Genomic DNA, 24,001 nt, shown 5'->3' with positions numbered 1-24,001 from the left:
ACTTTGTTTGTATAGACTGAAAAACTACTCGACTGATTTGAAAAAATCTTTCAGCCATAGAAGCTATACTAACTAAATTTCTCTATATACGACTCTACATTTTACTATTAACTAGCTTACCGCCCGCGGCTTCGCCCGCTTTGTCTAAAACATAATAAATTATATACTAAAACCTTCCTCTTGAATCACTCTATCTATTAAAAAAACCGCATCAAAATTCGTTGCGTAGTTTTAAAGATTTAAGCATACATAGGGACAGAGAAAGCTACTTTGTTTTATACTATGTAGTGATAAGGATAGCCTAGTTTCTAGTATACAAAATCTTAGTTAATTGGCCTAATAGTAATAAAAGTGATCACTACCATTATTATTATTTTCCCATTACATTACATGATTTTATTTTTTAATTAATGCGGTTAAGGTTTCCGACTCAATAGGTCAGGAATCAGTTTCCCACCGTGTTTTTGCTCGATCCCCTTTACGGATAAAAGTTCTTTAAAAGGCATGGATTTCTTTTGTGTGTTCGCAGCTTTAATTGAATATAATAATGGTTATGTGTTGGGGAATTTGAGACTACTGTTTGCGTTGTGTAAATATCGTTGCGACATATTTTTGTGTATTGTTAATTTCGTGTAGTTTACGGTTAATATGCAATGCATTTTTGTGCCATGTAACTTAAGTTGCATTTATATTGTTATTATTGTTTGTGTTGTATTGTATTACATAGGGTTTGTTATGTTTTGAACTTTAAATTTAAAAAAATTAGCTGTGCTCCTCGGTTTCACCCGCATTGCTCCGCTCCTGTTCATCTTAGCATGATGACATATTATAGCCTTCTTCGATAAATGGGCTATCTAACACCGAGAATTTTTCAAATCGGACCAGTAGTTCCTGAGATTAGTGCTTTCAAACAAACAAACAAACTCTTCAGCTTTATAATACATATTAGTATAGAGTATAGATTATAAGTTGTATTCTTGAATGTGATTGTGGTAACTTGTAACAGATTTTTGGAAAGTTTTTTTTATATTTTATTAAAAATTGATACTAAAAATATTCAATAAAGCCTCTCTGAGCCTTAGCCAAGTATTTGTTATTTGTTCCAACGAAAGCACGGGGTTGATTGAAAATTGTATCCAATCTAAATACCGCCCGGAGTTTCGCTTTCATTCGATTTAAAGCCTTTCAATTCGGCTATAATTTTAATTTAAAATTCAAGTCTGTTGAAGTTTTTAACGAAATTACGAATAATGAGTGCATTTGTTCTTCTATGAAGATAGCTGAAGAAAATCCAATTCTTTTGTATTCAATGTGTTACAGAATCGCGGATAAAAATACGCGCGGAAAATATCCGCAGTGCGAACACGGCCTTAGTAGTATCATAAAATTACTAGTCTATCTTACCTAGGTACCTATTTACATAATCGTTATTTTATCATTTTATTATTAGGTATTTATGTCATAATTAATAATCAATTCTTTATTTTTTTCAGGTACGTTCTTCCGTGATTCCTTGTTATGGTAAAGTAATAATAATAGTTACAATTATATTAGGCTTTAAAGATACTTACTTACCTTTTCCATTTCAATCTTATATTCGATACATTGTATTATAAGCTTATAAATTACGGTTAACAAAACTTTATAGATACTGATAAGAAAATTTAAGGCTCTTCTTGATTTATAAATGTGATATTTAGTACTTCCGGTTACTTAATATTTCATTACAATAATATTATATATTTAAATAATATTATATTCATGATAAAATTTGATACCACAGCTCCCAATCTCCATTGGATATAACCGTTTCAAGTCTGAATATTGAAAGTCAACTCACGAATATATTTTATTGAGTAACGAAAACGCCTACACCTATGGAGAAGGCATTTGTTGTGTTTGGATTGATATTGAATAGATATTTGATTAGGCTTTGACAAACAGTTGACAGCCGTTCACTATATTATAAGCTCTCTCCTATATTTCCATCTGAATTTTCTCTGCAAAATGTAGTTTCTTTATCTTTTTAAACGTTCTATAAAATATATAGGTATTATAAATGTATTCCAAATCGTTACTTTACTTTGTCTGTAGTAATACAGATTATAGTACAAAATGTACGAAGGTATAATAGTAATCAAAAGTGATTTAAATTATGTGGAATTTACAGCTCTATGATTTTCAGCATGTAAGTTTAAAAAAAAAACTCCTCATAGTTGAAAATTTATCACATCATCTCGTGGCATGATTCCTCTGGTAGGAGTACCTCAAATAAGTACTTTGAAAGAACCACCATTACCATTCTTTTTGATTTATTATTCCACGACCACAAGCCAAACAGGCTTCGATACTTCGTGACGGAGTAATCAGCTTTACAATTATTTGTTACGAACACATACGTATAAAAAATGAACGTGTACACCAAAAGGTAAATGACCAACGAATTAATAACATAAACGAGCAAGAGAAAATAGCCTCTATACCTTGTTATTAAACTTCAATATAATATGCGTGTATTTTTACAATCAATACTTGAGAGTGTAAGGAGCGTATAATTTTTGCTTGCTTTTTGCTACCGGCTTATAAGTAAATGCTTTGCGAGACTTTTAAGAAGTAATTACAAAGGTGCGGTCTTGCCCTTACACTCTATTAAATTTAAATAATTATTCGTTACGTTAATACCACAGTTAATACGTAGATAATGAGTATTTTTCCGAAATAAATTAAAGTAAATGGGTACTTTGTAACAGAAACTAAGCGAAATTAGTAATATAATTTTTTGTAATCTTTTTCGTATAAGGCAGCAAAATATTAATTAATCTGTGTTTGGAGATATGCTTATTTAGGCTGTAGAGACTTTCGCGTCGCATAAATCTAATCCTTGGTTTTTGGTAAGACATGTTTTTTCTGAATAACGTTGATATAAGTGGAACAAAATACTTAGTCAGAGTATCGTGTATTTTGCTTCGTTTATTGTAAACGGTAAACCTATATATAAAAATATCACTACACAAGGGATCTTTACAATAGTAGAAGCATTTTGGGCAGCACTTGAAACTTACAAACCGGACCAAATAACCGTTTAACGAGTATCCGATAATTTTACATAATACAACAGTTTGCACGCATCCCCGGCGATATTGCGAAAGAAATACAAATAACATAATAAGAAAATGAAAGGACACCGATATCCTGTAAGAGGAAATGTAGTCGCATGGTCGACTAGGAATACACGAGTTAGCTTTCAAATAGAAACGTGACGGTCGTACTTATGTACTTGAAGGGACAATGCGTAACGTTCAATATCTTTGCAAGTACCATCCAAATGGATTATGGTACTTGTGTACGTACTTGTAGTGCGGAAGTGTTGCCGCCCTTGGAGAGCCCTTGGAGAGTTTAGCTTGAGTTTAGTTTGATTATGTATTGTCCTTCGTGACATATGTCGTGTACTTTTAGTTTGGATGTACTAGTTTTACTGGCTGGAAGTCGCGACTTTATCCGAATCAGTGTGCCTAGTGCGAGTTTTCATCGAGTACGAAACGTTACTATCGCGTTTGCGTCACAGCCGAATTAGTATGGGAAATCGAACAGCGCCCCTAGCGGACGTATGGGGAAGCTTTGATTCCCCATACTTTCGCTGTGACGCAGACGCGATAGTAACGTTTCGTACCTACTCGATGAAAACTCGCACTAGGCACACAGAAACACTGTACATACGTTTCGAATAGTGAATCAATTTACATGTAACCTTTGTTTGATTAACTACATTATATCTAATGCACGCTAAACGCATGATTAATACTGCTCTCTAAATACGGTAAAAAATAAATTATATTTCTAACGATATCTCATATATCTTTATTAAGAATAAAGTAAATGTAATTATAATAAACATCCCAATTTTATCAATTCTTAATTCCCTTAAACAAGAACAATATTTTCCAACAATCTTCACGTAATCTTAACTTCCACACAAACTTCAAAACCCACAACAAAATCATATTAAAGCAACCTTCCGTAAACAAACAGAAGCCGAGCAAGCCCAATAACATCACAAGTCAAACATTTGCATCTCATATTTCGTATTCAAGACACAAACTAACATTTATACACATTTAGGTGACCGTGTTTGGTCGAGCTGTTAACATATATTCGTGGGCTCAACGTCCTGCAAGATTTAATGCCATCAGAATTGGAGTAATGATAGCTATTCAAAGAACTTTGAATGTACGGGTATTTAAGGATTGCTGAATAGTTAGTTTTGCAGCATTTAAATCTGATAAGTGATAAGTTTCCATGACAAAAACTAGACCTATAAACGCATAAAACTGAAGATACCAGTGGCAATTTAGTTCTATATATAGGTCAAGAATGACTATGCTATATATAAGTATAGTATGATTGTAAAAGTTTTTATATTTGTTGGTACACGGACGTATGTATGGAATTGGGTATAAAATAACACAAAACACTATCAAACTTTGTTGTGGCGCTGTAAGTCACTCAAAGAGGTGAGTGAGGAACTACTAGAGATGTTATAAAAGTGAGGGCTCGTGCCTCTTAATGCACGGATGCTCTTTACGCTTGTCTCAGCAATCGATAGTACTTCAAGGTGATCAACCTTCTTACTTATTCCTGCAGACTTATCAAGAATCGATATCAAAGATCTTCACTTAATTTGCAGACGGTATACATAATACGCTTAAACGACCTAAATGTACATATTATTTATATGCAATTGCAGTTCTCATATAGTGCAAAATAGGGACATGATAGTACTATGAAAGTTATTCTACGAAGGTTTTATGTGTACTTTTTTAAATCTAGGACAATCCCGCCCTTCAAGTTGACATTCTTAAATGCGGTCGTAAAGACGTGATTCGAAAAGTAACACTAATCATTGGCATTTCAAATAAGTGTACTTGTTTATGAATACCCTTTGTAATATGAGATTAACATATGTATGTATGGTAATGCGTTACACTTAATGCAAAATAAGGGTTTTCCTTATTGAAGATATATGAAAAAGTTGAGATACAATATCTCGAGGGGCGTATAAGGGCAATGAAAGCTTTTACTGTTTGTAGAATTTTGTAAACATCTAAAAAAACTTTTTCAGTTTGACACTTAGGTACTGTAATAAACATTAGATCCATTTATGTAGTAGAAGCTTATAATAAGTTCAATCATCATCATGCAGCAAAAGATTATGCCCATACAAAAAGAGCACATTTGTATCCAGTCCAAACGCCATAAACAGTTTAACTAATAAGACTAGTGTCACAAATAGTTGATACTCGCTAAGTTCCTCAAGGTACGTGACGGGTGTGCGAACTGCCAACACTCCTTACTATTCTGACCGACTTTCGACACAGTATACAGATACAACCAGCAGGGAAACTTCATACAAAACGTTCGAAATGGCTCACGCACACAAGCAAACGTGTTTACGAGAATCGTAAGGGTATTCTTATATTTGTCAATTGTGATAATACCCTTCTATTTAACACGCTGCACGTGTTGTGTGGTGTGCGTGAGCCATTTCGAACGTGTTGTATGAAGTTTCTCTACTGGTTGTATCTGTATATTGTGCTTTCGGTCTCTTTTGTTTGACTGAATCCGTAACTTGGAACATTGTTAAGGATTTCGCCGACAGGACTATTGACTTGGGGATTTGTTAAAACGATGTTTCGTTCATTTGTTTTTAGATTAGTTTGCTCGGAATTTAATCAATATCGATGGAGTAGGTATTGCTAAAATAATTTTCTAAATTGTTTGCACAATTGGATGCGTTGACCTATTTGACATTTAATTATGATACGTTGTTTTGTTTTAATGCTGTTAAAATATGTAGGTCTGATTATTATATTTTGTTAAATAGTTTTTGGAAAAACACACCTCAAAAATAACTCTAATTTCTGGGTTAGATTTGGGTCAATTTCATCATTCATCCAGTTTTCATATTCCTAATGCTAATATGAGGTATCTACACAACTAACTGATTTTTTTTACACCGCAAACGCTCTATATTTTCAGCCCTACATATATTATCTTCTATCACTCATTAAAGGAGAAGTGGTCAACATGTCTATTATCAAATTACTTACCCATTACATTATTAGGTAGCATGCAACAATTTGCTCATAGTTGTTCACGAGCGTACATGATCATAATTACACGTCACATTGTCTGGCAACAATACCAGACAATGTATATTACTTTCATGCCATTTGCTGGATGATTAATCACGCACATCATAATAACTTTCTCTTGCTATCATTTGATTAGGCTATTTCTGTCCGCTGATAAGAGGTATCTGCGACAGGTGAGTGACTTGGATACTGTGCTGTGTTTTGTTTTATTATTTTTGGTGTATTTTTGCGTTGTACTACGATTTGTATACCTAGTGTAATGTTACGAGTTTTTCTATTGTTACTAGGGATAGAGCAGATAACAAATTAAATAATTTGAAAATTTTACACGCAGATTGTAGAAACGTAGATTACAATTATGAGTGAAAAAGTAGTTACAGGTTTTCAATTGCATGCGGGTTCAGTAAAAAAATGTATTTTTTTACGATCAATTATGAATAGAGATGATACTATTGCGTTGTGCTCACCAACTACTTACTAAGTAGAATTTAGTAACCAATAATCAAATTTCTAAAAAATATGATTATTGGTATTATTAAGTACATTGCCTTCCAAACATCATTTAACTTTGCTAGCAAATAGTTACAGAGGAAAGCGACAATTCCATGCCTTCACGTAAGCAGAAATTAATTATGATGAAGTGTGCGAACTAGCGACGTGATCGGCCAAATATGCACTAATATAGCTGCTTATTGCTTCTAGTTCTTGCGTTTGGCTTTAATTTTTGTAGGGTTGCCAATATTACGAATGATTTTCATATTATTTCGTTAACATATTGAGATTTTCAAAAGAGTAAACATTCGAGGAACAAGGTTAAGGTAATAGGACTTGAAGCTGTGAGAGTTATATAAAATAATAATAAATGTAAATAGTGAAGTAGTTCTTTTGCTTCAGGCTCTGTTTCGCTTGTGAGGTGTTTGTTCTGTATCTAGTTCCTTTCCTTTGTGTATGGCATGGCATTTCTTGAACAGTTTGTAACATATTAGAATATACACCATATACGTATTTCAAAATGTTTTGGTGAACAGAAAATAATATAAGCTTGGGCTGCTTAGGGAAACAAAGAAAAAAAAATCATAAGGACAATCATTACACTTTAAATTAGTCTATTGTTTGCTTTACTATTTTACACTACAACCACTTATATATTAGATTTCCCAAATGTTATCATTTTTAAAACAAACCTTCAAAACAACGCGACGCTTTAATAAAAATTAACATTTATTTATTGACAACCCTTATAGCAACCATTTCGTGTGGTGTCCATGAAGGAAGAAAGTCGGTATATGAAGGAATCGGATAATTAGTCGTAATTAAGATTAATTGATTCTCACCTTGTATAAATAGACTGTTTACTGTTTTGGGTACGAAGGCATCTGAATAACTTCAACTTTGAATTTGTTATAATTATGATTAATAACGCAAGTTTTTGTTCATTTTATTTCTATAGTTACAATGCTTACTATGTTTTGAAAAACAAAGTAGACAAACCAACGATTGAAAGAGAGAAATAAAGAAATATCCAAGTTAAGTAAGTACCTACTTTAATAGCTTCGGAAAATTCCGTCAAATATAAAATAATTAAGTATCTTAAGTAAAGCTTTATGAAATGAAAATAGATAACTCAATATTGATTTTCTCATAATTAGAAAAATATTATTTCCAATAAAAATATGTTTAAGAGGATTAAAATTCGTGCTACTTGGAACATTTATTAACATTCCGAAAGTCTCATTAAATTATTATGTTTCCATAATTATGATTTTATCCACGTGTAGCTTTGAAATGTAATTAATTAATAAAGTAAGAGTTAACAATAAGAGGAACGAGTGTGCATGCGTTTTGAATAAATTTGTTTTATATTGTCGCTGCATTCTTGGGACATAAAAATATTTAATATTATTTTATAGAGGTTACCGAATGCATCGAATACTATATTAATGTAGTTTTGTAAAGTGGGTAATCTCGAGAAAGTTTTAAGATCTAGATATTCTAGAACATTCTGAAGAAAGAAAATATACAATTATTTGTTTAACTTTATATGCCCCAACTGATTTATATGAACACTGTTACAAAACATTTTTCGCAAGCACCTTAATTAGATACAGAAACACCGTTAATTATCTTTTCAACCGACTTTAAAAAAAATGTAATGGGTCATTAGAATATTTTCCCGAAATCAGATCGATGCCGCATCCTATGACTAGTTTAGTATGGTCACGTACAATACTACCTAGTATTAATAATACGTAAAATATAAAAAGAACCTACCTAATATTGAACATATGAAAGATACTGTTACACTGTGTAGGAATATCGCGATCATATATGCGTAGGAATATCGGAAGAATTGTAATAAAAATCACGTCTCAGTAATAAATTACTTCCACCGACCTAATACATCACTGAAAACTTACGTATATATGGATTGGTTGCGTGCTGTCTCATAAACGCTTAGTATGAATATTTAATTAAAATTATTAACCTGCTATATTTTAAAGGTAGCGCAATTTTTTGCGATGAATTTATTTATCACTAGCTTCCGCCCGCGACTCCGTCCGCGCGGAATAATTAAGAAAAATTAACATTTATTTTTTTTCTACGTATTTTTCCGGGATAAAAAGTATCCTATTTTATGCCCAGGATAATAAGGTATAATTATACCAAGTTTCGTCGAAATCGAACCGTTAGTTTTCACGTGATGCCTGAACATACAGACAGACAGACAGACAAAATTTTTTTAATCACATATTTGTGCTTGGTATATTTTCAATGTACAGAATTGACCCTTCTACAGATTTATTATATGTATAGATGCAGTTATTCGATTTTGTGTGCGAATTTCATTTGTTCTAAAACATGGTAGCTTTTGTCTTTTCTTTATGTTTCAATGTGACAAGTCATATTTATGTTCCTTTACTATTTTGTTTTGTAAAACAATTTGATTTCTCTTATGAACTGTTTCTGCTATCCAACGTGCTATCTAACAAAAAATATAAAGTGTGTGTGAACTGTTTTAATATTGTAACAGTTTGTTTAAATGTTAAATAAAAACATCATACCTAAAGTTAAACAATAAGTTTACATAATTATATTAACTTAGGTATCACTCCATAGTTCTTATCATTATGAATCATGTCTTAAAACAAGTTCAACTTGAAACATTTTAACTATAGGTACATCATAATATTATACAATAAATATTTACGTACACCGATCACAATGATTCACATACAAATTCAAATAATTAGACACAAACTGTTATAAATGGCCGATTAAACAATATTGAGATTGTAAAAATATAGCATATTTTTAGGAAATATGAATCTATTATATTGTCTATGGACATTAAACAAAATGTCGGACATTTACCTTGACTGAGATATTGAATAATTCGACCTCATATAACCTTGTTGTTATGTATTTTACATAATTGTTTCTCTCCGGTCATTCCGTAGGTACTTATTCTAATTAGTTGTCTGGCTATTTTAATTTTAACATTGTATAACGAATAATCTTATAAAATACAATATAGATGGCTTCTTATTAGATTCTTTGTTCTTTTACATCAAAATTGCGTCCGGGACGGAATGTACACAACAGAATTCCTGACAATAAAACGTTTGTTATAAAATATTGGATGTTTTAATTGTCGGTGACTTGTAAAAGGCGGGAACTTGAATAAACTCTGTTTTGATAGATCTATTTCTATGTCTTTTAAAAAGCATTGATACAAGTGTTCAAACAGAAGCCGCCTGATTGCAATGTAAGAAAAATCAGAAAAGACTGAAAACAATCAACGGCGGTTAATTTTATTAAATTGTAAAGGATTGTAATGGGTAGGGTAAGCAGCAAACAGGAACAATCATCTTGGTAAATCTTATGACTTTGAAATAACCCCGAGGCCTCAATTACCCACCTTACTAATATTTCAAGGCGTAATTATGTTTACTGTTGATATAGTTGGCCCCAAGCAATGGCCCCAAGGCACTCCCTGATCCTGACGAAAAGTAGTTTAGGATAACACAAACTCATATTTTAGATGTATGTTCACACGTATCTGTAGAGTATTGAAATCGGATAAAAGCTTTTCCATGCGAGGATTTATTATTTTTTGATCACAGAAATTGTTTTAATAAATAAGTCCCAAATTAAACATATTAAAAAATGAAACATTTATTTGCTTCATTCATTAAGAATGCATCAATCTAGAGAACTTAATAAACTCTACAATTTGTTGGAGATGATGTTACGTATAAAGCAATGTTTGAAAAATAAAATACGAATTCATTATAAAAAGGCAAGCTGAGTGATTTCAGTAGTAACATTGCAAGAGTCACTTATTCTCGAATATTTCTTTCACGCATTTTTGATAAAAGTACAAATTCTTCAAAACTGCTAAAGAGGAAAGTTCTGAATACTTTTTCAAGAGTGTCTGTTTTGGTAGTTCCCAAATTAAGGTAACCAAGTTGTTGAATGTTAAAATCTTGCTAGTCTAAATGCAGATACAATTTATGATGAACACGTGCAACTAACGACCTTGACTGACTCTATCACGTTTTTTCTTAGTTAGGTTTTTTTTTATAAAAACTATTTTTATATAACTTCCCATAAACATTTTTTTGCACTTATAACTGTATGTAATTTTGAGCATTCTGGGCATTATTTTATAGCTTTCCGTTATGTGTTAGCATTCCTAAAGATGAAAATTTCAGTCAGTACTGTAACAACGACAGGTAACAACGCATAAAAATACTTAAACTCCTGCAGTATTAATATAATCTCAGCTGATTGTTATCATCTCGTAATCCTACATTTTTCTATTTAAAAATAAAAAGCACAGCACGTGATCCTGTATTCTTATCATCTATGAAATTAATTACAAGCCGTGGGGAATCAATTGGGCGCGCTCGATCAATCGGGAGTGTGCTGCAAGGAATTTAAATGTTTCCACGGTTTAATATAATGCATATTAATAAAAATTAATTAAAAATTATATGCGGAATATTAATGTTAATATTATCAGATTTTATAGATCTGCAAAGGTCACTTGTATTTATCGTGATTTTAGTCTTTTTTTTTGAAAACTCATTTTGATCGACTTCCTATTTGCTCTCTTAATTAACGCAATTGAAATTTGCATTTTTCTATAGATTTGTACAATACACAGTGTATCAAAACACATTTATTCTTCGCATATCATATCTATCCTCGAATACCCTATAGTTACTTGGAAGATATCACTTCAACCGATAAGATCGTCTATGTTATTATGAGCTACATAAGATACATTAATGTTCATATGAACTAGCTGTGCCCCGCGGTTTTACCCGCATTGTTCCGCTCCTGTTGGTCTTAGCGTAATGATAGCCTATGGCCTTCCTCTATAAATGGGCTATCTAACACCGAAAGAATTTTTAGTTCCTGAGATAAGCGTCTTCAAACAAACAAACTCTTCAGGTTAATAATATTAGTATAGATTGCAAAAGCGTAAGGCTGGTTGCAGAGCTTGACCGACCGTCAGTGCGTACCGTCGGTCCTGACGATACGCATCAACAATTGTATGACTATGACACTATAGTAGAGCCATTTTAATAGGCAACATTTGACAGTTTAACAAAATTCAACAACGTAACCTAGTAACGACGACATAGAATAACATGATATTTCGTTTTGTTAGAACTGCACATTTGCTTAACTTTTTTCAATAACGATTACATATTTTTAATAATAATGACCGATACAAGTAATTTTAAGATTTCATTTTACTGATAAACCATCCTAAACATAATAAACAATTTCTGAATTGAAGAACTGACGTCGCTACAATTTTGTGTCAATAAACCTTTTTTCTTTTTAAATACTAGAGACGTTACTCTAAAAATCGAAATCAGACATCTAGAATCGAATGCATTGATTACTTGTGAATAAAAATCATCATAAATTAATAAATTCGATTGACAAATGTTTCAAATCCGTATCGATTAATACACTTTAATCGTTGTTTTTAAGCAGGTTACCTCTCTTCGAAGATAAAATTGATAGACGTCAAATGTTGCCTATTAAATTGGCTCGACTATAATGCGCATGACAATACGCGTGCGTATGGTCGGTCTAGCTATGAACGGTTTTATGAATTTCCATACATATGACAAGCGCGACTGACGTACGCACTGACGGTCGGTCAAGCTCTGCAACCAGCCTAAACCCTTTTTAAATTGCGTATTTAAAGCATTAGCGTCATACGTATTGAGTCGTTGATCCTTCTGTCAGCGCTTAAACTTTTAAAGCTTTTCATAATATTCATTTGAAATTGTTTTTTCACGAATGTGAAGAGTTGTATGTCGGAAAAATGTATTCAAATTTTATATTTTAAAAGGAATATGTTCGTAGCGTAAATTTTATTGCTATTTTAGAGACAATAGAAGACTGACTGGACGGCTAATGTGAACAATGTTAGCATTACTTGCAAAAATTTGGGTTGATGGGTATTATGACATAAAGATCAAGGGATATACATCTCCTTCTCTCTGTGGTCCCTCTATTCAGTCTTCCGTAGGTACTTTGACATCTTGCTTTTGTAACGATGTGAATATATCAGGTGCGATGACTAGAAAAGAGGCTAATTAATGTGTTCGTACAAAACCATAATATGTACCGAACTAAATTAACTACCGAACTAAATTATCTGTGATACTACTAAGTACATTTAACTCGCGACTGCAATCGACATTACTGCGCAATAAGTCCCCAAATCCCAAAACAAACATCTATTATATTTATTAGCCTATTCATCATTTCTTAAAGGGATAAATAAAAAATATGTGCGTGTACTAGTGTACTCACTGTACACACGTAAGAAGTGAAACTTCTTTTTCAAAAAATAATTTACTATATGCATAATGCAACTTTACAGAAATACGTCGAATCACGCGTGGTAGGGATAAGAAAAAGATGGCGCGTAACGGAAAAATGTCACGCGTAACGAAAAAATGTTACACTAAATTTTTTTCCAACCCCGTTAAAGAAGCTTCACTTCAAAAAACTTAATCCATTTACAATAACGATATATCAAATAAAATTCACACAATTTGGGATTATAAAGATAAAAAGTAAACCCAAGTAGATGTTCACTAATCACTATGTAATACATATATTATATAAGTATATCTATGAAAAATAAATTGTTTAATCTATTCTTGTTTCGAAAACACAAGTGTCGTTGTCAAAACTCAAAACAAGGGACTTCTTAGAAGCCCGTCTGACTAATCACTAAATGGAATATGACTCCAGTCACATTTAGATATGGTTAAAGGAATTTGCAGAGCGAAACACGACAAATGCTTATTTATAATTTAGTAGATTGTCATACTTTAAAATACGCTTTTTTGTTAATGCGAGGTAGGTACTGAAAGGTGCTTTCACTTTTTGTATTTTGTATACTTCTTATATTATAAATGTGAAGGTGTCACAGAGGATACATTTTACCTTTAAATCATGTTGTCAAAGCCAGAAGTTGCAGGGGTGGTTTGCTTGTGTTATAATGAACTAGCTGCGCCCCGCGGTTTTCCGTAAGTCGAATTTGGAAATACTTAGATTAGGTACGAGGTAATCTCTGATCGTGACATTTTAAAAGAATTTCAAGTTGAAATATACTATGAGATAATCTACTATAGACAGAGTTGAAATTTATAAAATTAAATAATAGAATCAATTAAAATATTAGGGGAAGGGGGGGCAAGACAGGGTACTTAATGTTTAGGTTTGAATAAAAGTGGAAGGGTTTTGTTTACAATAACTGTTTTATTTTTAAAATCAGTCTTCAATTTTATGTCTTTTTTAGGTAGCTTATTGGCACAGGAAATTAATAAATATATAAAATTCAAATAGGTACCCACTGCTGAAATGACTGAACTAAGAAATTCTACCATATTTGAATAATAAAAAATGAAGTTATTTTTTTCTTTATTATTTTTATCGATATCGATACCTATAATCATAGAAGGTCTCACCTAAAATCAGATTCTATATTTAATTAAGGACACATCACACAATGCTTAGATTACAAAATAAAAGACAGATGGAGCGTTGCCGAACTAAACCGAATGATTTATCGTCATTTTCAATAAAGCTATGTGTGCTGTCATTTCGCCGCTGCACTGTACGTACACGGTGCTTCTGTGTGCGTGTAATGTTACCGGATATTGAAAAATTTCCCAAATTTTTCCCCGACTACGGAAAAAAGAGGGTTATGTTTTTCGAGTTTATGTATGTATGTATTTGTTTGTGTATGTATATGTATGTATTTCTTTGACACGCCCTGCAGTATAAACCGTTGGACCGATTTTGAGATGTGAGGTTTCATTGCAATCATCTGAATTATTATGTTAGTTGCGGTAGTGACGTAGGCTAAATACATAAATTAGCAGTCAAGTTTTAATTTTTATTTTAAAATAATTTCGGGTTTATGATATTTTTTTTATAATAATATTGTAAAAATTCTTTTATTATATAAAGTACCTGCCTACTAAAGTTATATATGGACAAAATAATTATATTCAATTTTAAATTATGTAAATAAATCACATAAAAAAGAGTTTCAATATTAACTATAATAATTATATTAATTTTATTTTTCAAAATATGTATATGAATGCGAATAGCGGTAGTTTTTAGTCGAGAATACGGGAAATTTTATTTTCATCGTGGAGTTCACATAAATTAAATCGCTAGCGAAAACGACTATGACGTTTTTAAGCTTTATAAAAGTAACAAAATAATGTATTATGCTTATTAAAATAATCTAATAATGATCATGAACCTTTCGTGCACTATAAAAATAATCACATTCACGATCGAAAAATCCAACAGTATTACCCTGAAGATCTTATAACCAATTCACCGTTTTACCAATAAAAATGGCAAATTCATTTTCAAAATACTGGCAACATACGTTGAAGTTTTGTATTCCTTCATATCTGTAAAATTATTATTCGTATAAAGAAATAAATCAGCCAAATAATCTACAGAAAACCTGTGAAACGATGTTTCATCTTTTTTTTTTGTATTCGGGAACAAGTTTTACAGCGTTTTATTATCACAAGACAGCATTTTTTTACTAAAATTGCAAACCCTTTTTGACGTATTGCATGACACTATATGCGCTATAGCACTGGTGCAGCGACGTATTTGTTTTTGATTTCGTATTTTCTTTGACAAGGGCGACGGGCGGTTGTCATGCTCCATCTGATTTTGTAATCTAAGACACAATGTATAAGTATATTAGCAATTACAAATATTAGATATACCTATATTATCTCCCGTAAAACACATGGTTATTAAAATTCTGCATTTGCTATACATCACTATGTAAATGAACCACAAACATGCGTAAAATGCACATCAAATTATGGTTTCAGGAATTAATTAATGAATCTCGCGCCAAAATGATAATACATTGCAAAGCTTGGATGAGCGCATGGTTTACCGATTTATTCATTACTAGCTTTAATGTAGGATATTTCACTATTTTAATGGGAGTTAGCACATCACATTTTGATATTATCGTAATGTATCTGAATTAGTTTTGCTTTCATTTGTATGATTAAACAGATCATATAAATTTTATAAAAAGTCAGGTGACCTACATGCAACTATAGTCGAGCCAATTTAATAGGCAACATTTGACGTCTATCAATTTTATCTTCGAAGAGAGGTAATCTGCTTAAAAACATCGATTAAAGTGAATTAATCGATACGGATTTGAAACATTTGTCAATCGAATTTATTAATTTATAATGATTTTTATCCACAAGTAATCAATGCATTCGATTCTAGATGTCAGATTTCGATTTTTAGAATAACATCTCTGGTATTTAAAAAGAAAAAAGGTTTATTGACACAAAATTGTAGCGACGTCAGTTCTTCAATTCATAAATTGTTTATTATGTTTAGAATGGTTTATCAGTAAAATGAAATCTTAAAATTAATTGTGTCGGTCATTATTATTATAAATATGTAATCGTAATTGAAAAAAGTTAAGCAAATGTGCAGATCTAACAAAACAAAATATCATGTTATTCTATGTCGTTGTTACTAGGTTACGTTGTTGAATTTTCAAGATATATTTAAAATAACGTTATAAGTATTAGTTTATTATTATGAGCTAGACATTTTAGCTCTACGTTGGATCTACGGTATTTTATAAGTTTGAGTTAGTACGTAGCTGTTTTCATAACCCTACGCTTAAATGTATTGCATTTACATTAAACATATTATTTTTGCTACAAAGACTATCTGACCTTATCGTGAAAGAAAACAATACTTCAGCCATTTATGTGTGTTTGTATTTCAATGTGTAGGTCGTATTTAATACGCTCTAGAATGTTCCTTGTCAGGCTTCGTAGAGATTAGGAATCTTATAACAAACAGATGTTAAAAGTCGCAGTTTGTCCCATTTATTTGTTAAAATAATTTAAAAGAAAATCTACATAATGCGTAAATAAATTAATATTGTCACATTGACTTCTTCGTAATTAGATTGAAACGTAATTAATTCAAGGGTCCAGGACAAACAGAAGTTCGTAAAGTAAAGAATTGTGCGTGAAATCAGGATAATACCGGTTTAATCCGGTTAATTTAGTCGCCCTTTTCTAATTTGTTGCGTTGGTCCTTTAATATTTTAGCCTGCTAATTTGTTCAAACGAGACACGTATATTGAGCTAAAATAATGTAAATATTTGATAAAATTAAAATATGTTTTTTTTATATTATTAATTATTATGAGGAGAAAACATAACAGAGATGTCAGTACCTTCGCAATATGAAAGACGTCTTATGAATCTAGTTAGGTGCATAAGTAGCTACATAATTAAGTGCATCAATGAAAAGTTATAATAGTTTTATAATATACTGAGTAAGCCAATTGTAACCAATAAGTTAACATTGAAAAGTATGTTTTGTTTCAATAAATATTCGATACGATTAAAATAATTTCACAAATCAAACAATAGGCAATATAAATATTTTTGTAGCATCGTTGTGATCCACTGCGCCGATATGAAATTTGAATATCCGCTGTGATATCAGCAATGCTTTATTGTTTACCAAACCTTCCCGAAATGCAGGTATTGTTTTATATAAAATGTTAACTTTGCTCTACATTGTGAAGTATGGAATGATCGATGTTTATGCATTTTGCGTTTCATCATTTTTTATATAAAATTTTATGAAATTGTTGATGTATCATGTAGTAGCTAGTCCTAAAAATATATATGACATGCATTTTTTAATTTTATTCTATCTTATATAATATATTATACCAAATTAACCTGGTGATCTTCATGCTATGCTACCATCATCCACTTCATAGATTTTTTAAAGACTTTCTTTTCACGTTATTTTAAAGACGAAGATAAAAGCTATATGACATGAGATATTCAAAGATTCTTCTGTTTCTTCTTGACATAATACCTACACAAGATAAGGAGAAAACAAAAAATGAGCGTGTGTAACAAGCATAGGTGTCAGCAGTGAAACTTCTTTGGCAAGATTCAACGTCCATGCCGTGACGGTATTGCCATGACGTGACCTTTAAATTTTTCTCAATACGCCTAAGGAAGATTCACCTCAAAAATAATATAAGATACAATCACACAGAACATCATTCTTGATCAATATACTAAGAAACCAATTTTATTACGGTTCCACAAATTGCGTTACGAAGATTTATCGCTCCTTTGGCAATAATTAAATAAAAAATCTCACAGTGAGAGGTAACAGTGCAATGCTTTTATCTTTTTCGCAACTGAAGAGACCTAAGCATTAACCCTGAAAACATAGCGAGTAAATGCATTATTTTCTAACTTTGTACCTACTCACTTTTGTCCCTATAATACTTTGCAGGAATACATTTTGGTTTTAGACATGAACGTTTCATATTGTAGCTTTTATGTGATGCGTTTTGTTTTCTTCTCCTAGCCAATAATTGAACAATTTCCTACGATAATGTATAAAAATGTAACAATAATTACAGTACAAATTGTCAATTGCCAGAAGTAGACTCCCAAAAAATATCGTTTATTGCTTTTTAATTTTGAAGATTTGAGACAATGTGTGAATCACAATAAATCATTTGAATTTGAACGTCATAATAACTGAATCACGTAAGTAACCTACTTCGATGCTGTAACCAAGCTGTAACACTGCTCAATGACAGTATAACAACAATTATTATTGCAATAAAACTATCTATGGAAACAAATGTGTAACCTACAACCGTAATCGGCTCTGCTACAAGCTTTGTAGAATTGCCTTGTCTCCAATACGCCTGTGGTTCGACCTACATAGGGGCATTTCAAAGGTTGTTTCTTGTGAAAATTGGCCATTTCTTTTGATTGGACGAAGGGATTTACGCACTAGTCCTTCCCTTCACATCAGGGACAAAACGGGAGCTGGATTGCTTTGATTGATTCGATTCGGGATCGTTTTAATAAAATACTATGAGCCTATTTAGCTTGGAGTGAATAGAGGCCATTGATGGTGGGCCGGACTAAAATGGTAGGGATTAAGATGGAATTTAAATTGATACATGTGCTGTTTTTTTTTTTTTATTATATTCAATACATTATTTACCTATGTAATAAAAACTTACGGTACGGAAAAACTAAATCGGAAAACAGATGCTCAGAAAACTAGCGTTAAAGACAGTGTGACTTTGGACGTTCATCAAGTAAATTCTAATTAAATGACAACAAAGAAATCATCGCCGTAGTTTTAGAATAAGCTCATTTAGATTTTGCTATCCTTTGTGTGTATGATCCTTATCCTATTTCCGTTGACAGGGTATTACTAACAGACTCTTTTTATTCTAACTAGGGTTCCGAACCGCAATAGGAAAAAACTTAGCCTTTAACAGATTACTTAGCCTTAGGAATTAACAGTAGATACCTACTAACTAAGGATCTTCTTTAAAGTATTTTAAATATTTTTTAAGAAGGAAGGACAAAAACTGAGAAAATCAATGTATTTTTCTGCTGCCCCGTAGAAACTAATCACTTAGTAAGTTTTATAAATGTTTTCGTAAAAGAACTCTAGTTGAAAGACTGAGTTTATTTCTCTCAAGTTTGAGTTTGCTTTCAACACTTTCCATTGTATTTTTTTATATCTATCATAAAATAATTTATATTCTGTTAATGTTGTTACTTAGTGAACTATTTAAGATTATTATCTATGTATAAGACACGTATCTCCTTATAAGAATCGTTCAGTAAAACAGATGTGAATTACATCTGTTGCATGCCTAATACATACTTGGAAATTGTACTAGTTTTTAAGATTAAGTACGGTGATACAGGATAATCTAACTTGAATTATCATTAACATTAGCCTAAATAAAGTCACGTCTGTGATACTTACTTTAAGATTAAAAGTTAGAGAAATTTGTTTCATTGTGTGAAATCTAAAGTAGGTATAACATAGCATAAATATAATGACCATTTGAAGCACATAATCTATCATATTGTCATAGAACAGAATTAATTACTTATAAGGTACAAAAAAGATAAAAATAGATCTACCTATCTATCAATGTTACAGATTGACTTTTTATTTCAGCCTTCCAAACAAGGCAAAGGGCATAATTAAATCTATTAAATACTAAATTATCTAATCTACATAATATTAAAGTAACTAATCGATACATGACCATTTCGCGAACAAAGAAAATCTTATCTTAGGTTAATAACCTCAAATATATCTTAAAGCCAAGAAATGAGTTCATCTGTTTATTTATTAATATCATACGACCAATCAGTCTGTCATCAATTAATATTAACCCAAATACAGTACGAATACCTCGCGAACCATAAAAGACATTAATATTTTATATCATAGCGATTAGTAATTTGTATCTGCACTAGCTTTCTGTCCGCGGCTTTTTATGCATGCACGTTATCTTACGAAAATCGTCTCTACATTTATCTCTCTCTTTTTCTCTTCATTTTATTTTACCACCTTCATCGAAAAACAAACTAAAATTTATTAATAGATTAGCTTACCGCCCGCTGCTTCGCCCGCATTTTCTATAACCTCTTGAATCACTCTATCTATTAAAAACAACCGCATCAAAATCCGTTTTAAAGATTTAAGCATACGAAGGGACATAGGGACAGAGAAAGCGACTTTGTTTTGTTTGTTTACTATGTAGTGAAGTTAATCCTCTGCAAAATTGTGTAAAATCCATTCAGTAGGCGTAGTCTCGACACTAATCGACATCGATATCGACCGAAATCGGTCGGTAACTAACGATTATCAGTAACCAATCAGTAACTATAGTATAGACCTAAAAAATTTAGTGTTCTTTTTCCAAGAAATTTAGCTTAGTTTTAGGGAATAGATAGTAAATTAAAATTAGTTATATTAATTTTCGCATTATTACAATTGCAATTGCATATAAAAAAAGCAAATTTTATGCACAAAAAAACATGGCAGTTAATTTAATTTTAATCAAATTCGATATTTTTTATATCAATCGATTAATTAATGTTCTATTAATTACATATTCATGGAATCCAAAATTCCATGTATGGCAATCTCTTTATTTACTTTTTTGACATTTGACATCAATCATCAATCATGAAAATAATATTTCTATCAAAATAAATATAAATTGTGTGTTTTCAAGAGGATAATTTTTAATTATGTTCTTAAAAGTCCTATAAATCTATTGGATAACAAATATCCTAAGAAAATATCAATCTGCGTTATGTTTTTATATAGTTAAAGCTATTAGTTTTAGTTTAGTAATATTTTGTTATTTGTGAAGTGCAATAAAATTCTAATCAAAAGACTCCAAAAGCTCTACAAGATAATTCTGCTCAATTCGAAGCCTTTTGAGAAATCTTTAAGACATCATAGAAACTGACGGAACTAAAACTAAGGACGGAACGGATAATTTGTATCACTTGTATTTTTAGCTTGTATTATTACATTATATTATGTGCATCATTGTATATTTTATTACAGTTAATATGCAAAGGATGCAATGCAATTGATTTAGCGGTTCACGGTTAATATTATTTGTGTGTTAAATATAAATATTTATCTATAAATTTTATATTTTACATATGAACAAGTTACTAGAATTATTATGTTGGTGAGGGGTGATGGTTTTGAGCCAAATTTTCAACTACTATATTATTATAAACTGTTAAATTAAAATTTTCTAATAAATTTTTTTCGTAATTGGATCGTTTTATTTTATTTGTATTCATCTGTATAATTTTATTATCCTAGAAGTTCAGAAAGAAATTTATCGAATTTTTAGGCTGAATAAATGCAGACAGCAGTAAACTATTCTAATATTTATTTAATACTAGTCGTCCGCCCCGGCTTCGCCCGTGGTACATTTTTCGCAATAAAAGGTAGCCTATGTCCTTTCTCGGGTATCAAAATATCTCCATACCAAATTTCATGCAAATTGGTTCAGTAAAATAGGCGTGATTAAGTAACAGACAGACAGACAGAGTTACTTTCGCATTTATAATATTAGTATGGATAAGTAATATGTACATATCATAAGAGGCTTCTGAACATCTTCTTATAATATAAAAATGAATCGCAAAATGTGTTGGTAAGCGCATAACTCGAGAACGGCTGAACCGATTTCGATAATTCTTTTTTTATTATATTCCTTGAAGTACGAGGATGGTTCTTATGGAGAGAAAACGTAAACATGTACCACGGGCGAAGCCGGGGCGGACCGCTAGTTTTCAATAACATTTTGAAACCATCTTAAAAATAAAACATTATTTGTGTATTTTATTTTAATTGCAATAACATTAAATAAGAGAAAAAATTATTGCGTTTAATCATATAGCATCGGAAGTGTGAAATATCTTTTTTATTATAAAACTAGCTTCCGCCCGCGATTCCGTCCGCGCGGAAAAATTAAGAAAAATTAAGATTTCTTTTTTCTACGTATTTTTCCGGGATAAAAAGTATCCTATTTTATGCCCAGGATAATAAGGTAAAAAGGATAATAATTATAACAAATTTCATCGAAATCGAACCGTTAGTTTTTATGTGATGCCTTCACATACAGACAGATAGACAGAAAGACAGACAAAAATTTTTTTTAATCACATATCTGGGTTTGGTATCGATCCAGTAATGGTGGCTTCCCACGGTCTGCGATTCTACGGATCTACACGCACAGCCGACGACTACGGACGGCAACGCACCGCAGACAGGGCTCATCCCACGGTCCGTGATAGTGCGGATCGGTCTGTATAGTTTCGTATTTATCTTCATTTCAAAATGCAAAGTGAACGAGCACGTATCGTTGCCGCAGCTTTTTTATTTCCTTCAATGAGATTGTTCCATCCTTTAACTGGGTTTTTATGCGGTTCCATGCATCGTATGCATCGGTTTTATTTTTATGTTCTGGCGCTGAAGAATTCCATAAAGTTGGTTCATTTTGATAAAGATTCAAAAATTCAAAAATAAGTTCGTTCGTCCACTCCATTTTCGCAACCAAAACACTACTACTCGAGGCAGCGTATGAACAAGTTGTGACCTGTCGGTCTGTGATGACACAGACGCGCTCGGACCGCGCCGCACGAGCTCGCACCGCACCTTTGAAAAAACCGACTCGCGACGGATACGGCGCACCGCCACAGACGCGCCTGTGCTACCACGGACGAGTCCCTTCCCACGGTGCGTAGGTGCGAGCTGGTCCGCGTCCGTCCGCGACATCGCAGACCGTGGGAAGCCACCTTAACATCCCCTGCTATTTATTTTTTCAATATTTGCAATGTACAGAATTGACACTTCTACAGATTTATTATATGTATAGATTATAATAATCTATAATTTTTCCGATATTTTCAACCGTATCTACAAACCCACACAAACCGTAAGGCCCTTCTCCCATTACGATACGCACAGGCGATTCAAGTATCCTGCAAGTCTCGGAGACTAGTCGCCGCGGACTAACTCACATTATCACATACATTTGTATGTAGGCTCGCACACTACGCTATCGGTATCCTACACGTCCGCGACTAGCATCGCACGACTCACCATGTTGGTCGCTTTTGCGTCACGTCTCCCGCGTATCTCTTCGGTAGAAAAATAAAAATTTCTAATCATCATGAGTTGTAGTTCTCGTGCGGCTACAAATCTCTACAATTTATTTTTATTTCAATATATGGATGAATCCAGTACTTCTTACTCTTATGTTGCCGTCTTCTATTTCTATAAAAAAAGAAAAACTGCAAGAGCTTCTTCGTCACTGGAATCGCTGATTGCTCGACATAACGACCTAACTGTTGTTACAATAAATAAATGATTATTATTATTTGTTTCTTTTCTTTTATTTCTCCCTTTTCAGGGGTTTGTTTGCTAGGGGCGCGGGCTATTTAGCCAAGAGACCCTAGGTAACTTACGGTTCGATTTAAATATCGGTTACAGTAGTTTCGCTGTCTCTAAGAAATTTTCGCACAATACGGCAGGTATTTAATATAGCTGCCTTTTGCATTGTAATGTATGTAGGTATTTTTTGGTAGATCTAGAAGTTTCAGGCTATGGTGTAAATTAGTTGGGATAACTCCCGTACATGACAAAACTATTGGAATAATGTAAACAGTCCTAAGGTTCCATATTCGGAGGATTTCTTCTTTTAGTTCGGTGTATTTGTGAAGCTTTTCGCTAATTGATTTTTGTATGTTGTGTGTGTTGGGTACGGTGACGTCAATGAGATAAGCAGTTTTTGTGATTTTATTTACGAGGGTTATATCTGGTCTATTAAAATGAATAGTTTTATCGGTTAGAATAGCGCGGTCGAAATA

The 24,001-nt window shown here is 32.1% G+C and overlaps 1 protein-coding gene across 2 annotated transcripts in view; it reads left to right on the top strand.

Annotated features, from left to right (window-relative positions):
- LOC123694187 (homeobox protein 2-like) overlaps nucleotides 1-24,001 on the top strand; it is a 92,458-nt gene that overhangs the window by 38,563 nt on the left and 29,894 nt on the right. The window lies entirely within an intron of this gene.

The sequence above is a fragment of the Colias croceus genome, chromosome 9 (genome assembly GCF_905220415.1).
Source record: "Colias croceus chromosome 9, ilColCroc2.1".
NCBI classification, from domain to species: Eukaryota; Metazoa; Arthropoda; class Insecta; order Lepidoptera; family Pieridae; genus Colias; species Colias croceus.
This window is presented reverse-complemented; position numbering and strand designations above follow the sequence as displayed.